Raw genomic sequence first — 7,361 nt, 5'->3', positions numbered from 1 at the left:
ATCTATTCTATCTATCTATCTATCTATCTATCTATCTATTCTATCTATCTATCTATCTATCTATCTATCTATCTATTATCTATCTATCTATCTATCTATCTATCTATCTATTACCATACTAATCCTAGACTCCCTAGAAAATCCCACGTTAATTAGAATTTATGAGCCGTTAATTTGGTGGGACCGAATTATATATAACGGTGTAGTCATCATCATCATCATCATCATCATCATCATCATCATCATCATCATCATCATCATCATCAATACTAATCCTAGACTCCCTAGAAAATCCCACATTAATTAGAATTTACGAGCCGTTAATTTGGTGGGACCGAATTATATATGACGGTGTAGATCAACTTGCAAACGAAAAAAAAACTCATCTCAATCTCCATCTTTTTTTCCTTTGAGGGGTCAATCTTGCACGCATCTTCTTTTCTACAATATAAAAATTCTTTGCGTTCGTTGGTAAAAAGGCCCACCAAGCCTGATGTCTTCACGTCATCTTCAGAACAGATCATCATTCCCTCAAACAAACAAAAAAGATCCCCGTCCCTGTATAAAGATAAAATCTCCCTAGCACTCAAAAAAAAGATAAAATCTCCCTTGATCGCTGATGGTCCAGGCTTCCTGTCCTCACGCCGCCACCATGACTTTCGTGGTGGGTTCTTCTCCTCATGCTCGACCCATTGGTATGCACTTCTCCTATGCCGTCAGGTATCCCAGACTTGCATTTGACCATTGGTTTAGATCGATCTATTCGTTTGTCGATCTAGATCAAATCTATTTTCTGCCATATCTTTCGTTGGTGTGTACATCACCTAGGCTACGGGCTAGATCGATCTATTTGATTGTTTGCAGATTTGGGTGATAACTCTTTCCTCGGTGCATCTACCGTGGTTATCTTTTCCGTGCCTACAACACCCAGGCTATGACCGCCACTGCCATTGCTATTGAAGGTACCCGTGTGGTCATGACTTAACCTTATTGGTGACGTCATGCCCAATACCCTCCATGTTGCCGCTGCGCCATGACGCCGTTTTGCTATCACCTGGATAACAACACCCTCAGCAATCTCTTTCTCTCTGCCGTGCAGCAACATCGGACTTCAATTGTGCCTACTAGCAAGCCATCCAATTGTGATTGATTTCTTGGCAGCAGATTTTGTGCTTTATATGTAAATCTAGGTGTTCATTGTGATCAGGGTTACTTTCCCATTATGTCCATTTAAACTGTTCTTCTGCAGCTTCAATCATGAATTCAGAATCACTCGCCCTGCCTGATCAACCATGTCGTTTTGATTCCTTATGGCAAGACCCAATTAATTTTGTTGCCCCGTGCTTATTATTTAAGGGGTGAGTTAATTAAAATAAGTTTTGGGTGCTTCTTCAGAACGCCTGTTGATAGCAACATTTGAGGTAAAACTCCTGGCGTGCCAGCTGATGGTGTTTTTCTTTAATATTTCTACAATATAGTTATTTTTTTAACCTTTTTGCCAGTTCTTATCTGTTCTTGCATCCCTAATGCTTCGATGGTATGTGCATATAACTTTCTCTTCTCCCGGATTGATGAGACTTTACACTCAGCGGAACCATTAATATAATGCTCATGAAACTAGCAATTGTATAATTTTTTCTATAATAATTTTCGTTTGTGTGTTTCTAGCAAGGTTGCTGTCTTCACGTCATCTCTACTCAACAGATCACTGTCCCTAAAAAGAATCTCAATATATCACCGAACATCTAAAGAAAAGGCACAACAAGGCTACCGAATTTGCAATCCTAAAGACGCCGCAATACCTATCTTTGGGTGCCATCAGTAGTGGCTTCTTCTCTGCAAGATCGAGCAATTGACCTGCTCTTCTCCTATTTCGCCATGGTATCATCACAGACGTGTGTTTGGCCTTTGTACCGCACAGATCCACCCGCGCCCTCTCCATTGTTGATCTACCAGTCCTACAGAGCAGGTCGAGTAAGCATGGGTCTTTCTGGGTTTATGATATATGACACATTACCAACAGTTGCATCATGATTAAATTTATATTGCTTTACTAATATAAAGCATGCAGGATGATGCTCATTTCAACAACGGCAGTCGGTTGTCTATATTTCAGAACTTATTCCATGCACTGAGCCTCTGTAACAACATATTGATAACCTGCCTGTTCCTACATGTGGTTGTGTGAGGTCCCGAAGTGTTAGGTCGATGGTGCAGCGGCTGGCGACAGTGTACCTGCTGGACGCAGTGGGCAGATAGGAAGAGTATGTCCTGTATCGATATATAGTTTTCTCTATTCAGTTGGTTATGAATGAAATTGGGGATCACGTATTATATGCATGCATGATGGCTATGTACGTTTTCCTCTCCAGATGGTGTGTCAGACTACTATTTGGTTGAAGACATTATCCATCTGACCCTTTCATTTCTTTGTTTCTTTCCAATATAATAATTGATATGGTTGATTTCTCTACTAAAGGATTTGTTAGCAGTGCAGTATGGCTTGCGTTCCAAGTTTGTGATTTTATTTCAGATAAATATTCTGTAGCTGGCCAATCGATATCTTCACACACATACATGCTAAGTTGCACATGTTCTCTTCCAATGAAGAGATGAGAAAAATGGAAGCAAGAATCTAGATCTGCATACAGTAGCAGCTCGTGGCAGCTCTTTCTAACCAACGAGAGGGGTATATTGTTCTGCTATGTCATTAAAAGTGTATGGGAATTTTCAAGTAATGTATGTTACCGAATTATTTTTCAAAGAAGTTTGTGCCATAGGAGATTCAGTTTGTAAATATAAAAAGGGAGAGGAGTATTCACATGTTTCTTCTTTGTGAAATTCATGGTGAACTTTTTTCATCTATACTATGTTGCCTTCTATAATAGCGTTAGTATAGACGAACCAATCACATGGAATATAAAAACACAAATCAGTGATGTATTGCACTCAGTTGTGTATTCCTTCTGCATGTTCATCAAAATATTCAAATTATGTTAAATGGAGTTTAGTTCAAAACTTGACAATAGCATCAACAAGGGTACCTAACCTGGTACAACCACAAAATATTTTCATGCTTGCTCTAGGTTTTGTTGTTGGCAATTGATCATTGGACATCAGTCAGTTTTACAAAGGTTAATAATTCTTCACCCTGATATTTGCAAATAAGAATATATACAACTTTAGGCTCTATAAATTACGGTGTGCTTTCTATTATATTTTGAAGAGTAATTTTCGAAACTATATTTACATGTTCTCTTTTATACCCAGTTTGTGTAAAAATAGCTAACTTCTGTCGAATATTGCATGCAACAAATTGTTACTCCCTCCAATCCAAAATAAGTGTCGCAATTTTGAAGTTGGGTTAGTTCAATACTGCGACACTTATATTGAATAGGAGGTACTAATAGAAGTTCAACTTCAATACATCTACCTAAAATTGGCTAGCCCGTGCAGATGCACGGGTTTACGACTAGTCTCTTTAAATAGACGCTCTTTCTTGCATGGCCGGGGTGTTATTTGCAAAAAATACCCTGGTCGTCCGCATTCGCCCGACACGTGGAAGCTGAAGTCATAGATGCACAGAAGCCAAGGGGTGCGGCATTGAATTATAAGCCGAATGCATTACTTGGAAGTCGTCAGAGGAGGAACCCACCTTGCGATGCCGAAGACAATCTGCGCGCCGAACACCTCGTCATTGAAGCCTAGTTCAGGGGCTATTGAGGGAGTCTTGGACTAAGGGGTCCTCGGGCGTCCGGCCTGTTAGCCATGGGCCGGACTGATGGGTTGTGAAGATACGAAGACCGAAGACTGCACCCGTGTACGGATGGGACTCTCCTTGGCGTGGAAGGCAAGCTTGGCGACCGGATATGTAGATTCCTTTCTTTGTAACTGACCTTGTGTAACCCTAGATCCTCCCGGTGTCTATATAAACCGGGGGACTTAGTTCGAAAAGGGAGATATTCATTACCATAACCATACAAGCTAGACCTATAGGGTTTAGCCATTACGATCTCGAGGTAGATCAACTCTTGTAATACTCGTATTCATCAATATCAATCAAGAAGGACGTAGGGTATTACCTCCATAGAGAGGGCCCGAACCTGGGTAAACATCGTGGCCCCTGTCTCCTGTTACCATCGACCTTAGACGCACAGTTCGGGACCCCCTACCCGAGAGCCGCCAGTTTTGACACCGACAACGATGGCGACGGATTCGCCTTTCCGGAGCCCTGAACGGACTCCAGATCAGCCCTCCCGAGAGAGTTTAGGGCTTAGCGGTGGCTCCGTATCATAGAACGCGATGAATCCTTCTCTCTGATTTTTTTTCTCCCCGAACACGAATATATGGAGTTGGAGTTCAGGTCGGTGGAGCGTCAGGGGGCCCACGAGGCAGGCGGCGCGCCCAGGGGGTAGGCGCGCCCCCACCCTCGTGGACAGGGTGTAGGCCCCCTGACGTGGATTCTTCTTCCAGTATTTTTTATATATTCTAAAAATAATCTCCGTTGATTTTCAGGTCATTCCGAGAACTTTTATTTCTGCACAAAAATAACACCATGGCAATTCTATTGAAAACAGCGTCGGTCCGGGTTAGTTCCATTCAAATCATGCAAGTTAGAGTCCAAAACAACGGCAAAAGTGTTTGGAAAAGTAGATACGACGGAGACGTATCAACTCCCCCAAGCTTAAACCTTTGCTTGTCCTCAAGCAATTCAGTTGATAAACTGAAAGTGATAAAGAAAAACTTTTACAAACTCTGTTTGCTCTTGTTGTTGTAAATATGTAAAGCCAGCATTCAAGTTTTCAGCAAAGATTATGAACTAACCATATTCACAATAACATTTAGGGCTCATGTTTACTTATATCAATGGCATAATCAACTAGCGAGCAATAATAATAAATCTCGGATGACAACACTTTCTCAAAACAATCATAATATGATATAACAAGATGGTATCTCGCTAGCCCTTTCTGAGAGCGCAAAACATAAATGCAGAGCACCTTTAAAGATCAAGGACAGACTAGCACTACAAAAAAAATACACTTCCATGATGATACGTGTTAGTCACAGTAGGTCGCTTTTTTGTCATGCATGTACATCCATGACAAATTTATGACATAATCAAGATAGTCATACGTGTGCTGTCGTAGAAGTGTTCCATGACATTACCAAAATTATCATCATGGAAGTGTCCACTGCCATGACAATAAATCATGCATCACAGAAGTGCTTTCGTCAAGGGTGACCGACACGTGGCATCCACCGTAACGGAACGCCGTTAAGCTATCGGGTCGGGTTTTGGATCCGATAACCCGTTAACAGCCCCAACCAATGGGGATTTTCCACGTGTAAAATCATCATTGGCTAGAGGAAACACGTGTCGGCTCATCGTTGGGACAGATGTCATCCACTCACTGGACAGAAGGCGCCTATGATACGTCGACACGTGGCACGGCCCAACAGTGGCCCATTCCTGTGAAAAGGCCGGCCCATTTGACTTGGTCAAAAGCTGGTGGGCCGGCCCATGGAAAGCCTGTTAACGGCATGTTCGCATATAGCCCATTTACAGCCCGCTAACCCAAGGCCCGTTACTCCCTATCCGAATTAGGCCCAGTAGCGTCATCTGGGCCGTCCAATATATTCCAAGCCGTTTTCACTTCTGGCCCATGTATAGTCCATGGCATTTTTCGGCCCATATGAGGCCCTTTGTAACTCTTCGCCCATTAGCGGCCCGTGCTGAAACTGGCCCGTAATGAACAATGTATCACTTTAAACCCATTAACGGCCCGTGGTGAAACTGGCCCGTAATGAACAGTGTATCACTCTATACCCATTAACGGCCCGTTATTCCATTGGGCCGTCTCCAGCCCATGTTATCTTTCGGCCTTCTCAGAGCCCATTTATTCTTGGGCTCATTTCCAGCAGTTTTTTACTTACGGCCCGTTACTGTCATTTTCTGCTTGTGGGCCAAATTCAGCCCGTGGTTACAGTCGGACCGTTTGTGGTCCGTTAATACATTGGGTCGTTTTCATAGCGTCATCAAATACGGCCTATTAACGATGGCCCGTTATGGTCGGCCCATGAACGGACGATTCCAACTCTAGCCCGTTTACGGCCAGAATGCGGTCTGTTTGGCCCATGTTTGGCCAATCGATCATACGGCCCGTATAAAGCCCATTGATGATACGACCCGCGGAAGGCCCATTGATGATACGGCCCATAGAAGGCCCATTGTTTCTACGGCCCATAGAAGGCCCACTCTTTCTATGGCCCGTAGAAGGCCCACTATTTCTACGGCCCGTAGGAGGCCCAATGTCACTACAGTAAATATTAGCCCATGGTTATTGTGGCCTAGTTTTAAAAAATAGGTTATTGCAGCCACTAGCAAACCGCAAAAAAAGAACTGCACTGACTAAAAGCAAACAAATAAACAAGACAACAAGGAAATAAATAAGCACGCAACTTACACTAGGCTATCACGGCTATTACACATATTACATCCACTGGGCATCAAAGTTCGCCACCGGTGCAAATATAGGGAACACAGCAGCATATAAACACCGCAGCAAAACAAGTCCAGAACTGAAAGCACTTCAGAAGAGCTCAAGAAACAATATCCTGGGTACCCATAATGCTGGCAAGATTCTTAGCAAGCTTATTAAGTTTCTCTTGTTTGGCGCTTAAGTCCTCCAGCGCTTGCTGTTGCACTAGAAAGTATGCATCTGAATTCTGCAGGAACTTCATCAGTCCTTCAGCTTCCTGTCGCATAACATCTGATCGATGTCTTTCAACTTGAAGTTGAGACTCAAGAAGCCGAACTGATTCAGGCAATGAGTTCGAAGAGCTGGTGCCAGTAGTGGTAGCCAGTAACTCGAACACTACACCAAGACAGGACTTTGGGGTTGTCTCAATGTCTTCAATATAGTTTTTATCAGCTTTCTTGGAGACCAACAGAGATGTCTCACTATCTTGAACCTTATCTGCATTACTTCCTTTACCATTGCATAACAGGGTACTCTTCTCCAATATTTTATCTGCGTTCTAAAAGAGAAACAAACAAACACATCTCAGGTTTACAATGTAGTATATGGAACTCATTTTGGTAAACCAGTTCAGTAGTAAGGTGGACAGGATAACAGCATGAAACAAACATATATCTATGTAGTATGGTCACTGTATGGTCTATATCATTCTAGTTTATGTTGCCAAATCAAGATAGATACAGTTCGAATCATATCTATTTAAGACAACGCAGCATAGACAGAATATAAGTGTGGGAAACTACACATCAATAACACCACTTGTAATGTGCATGGCATGAGAACATAACTGTTTATTCAACTGAAACTGAAATCAACATA

This window comes from Triticum urartu, chromosome 3, assembly GCF_003073215.2.
Source record: "Triticum urartu cultivar G1812 chromosome 3, Tu2.1, whole genome shotgun sequence".
Taxonomy (NCBI): Eukaryota; Viridiplantae; Streptophyta; class Magnoliopsida; order Poales; family Poaceae; genus Triticum; species Triticum urartu.
This window is presented reverse-complemented; position numbering follows the sequence as displayed.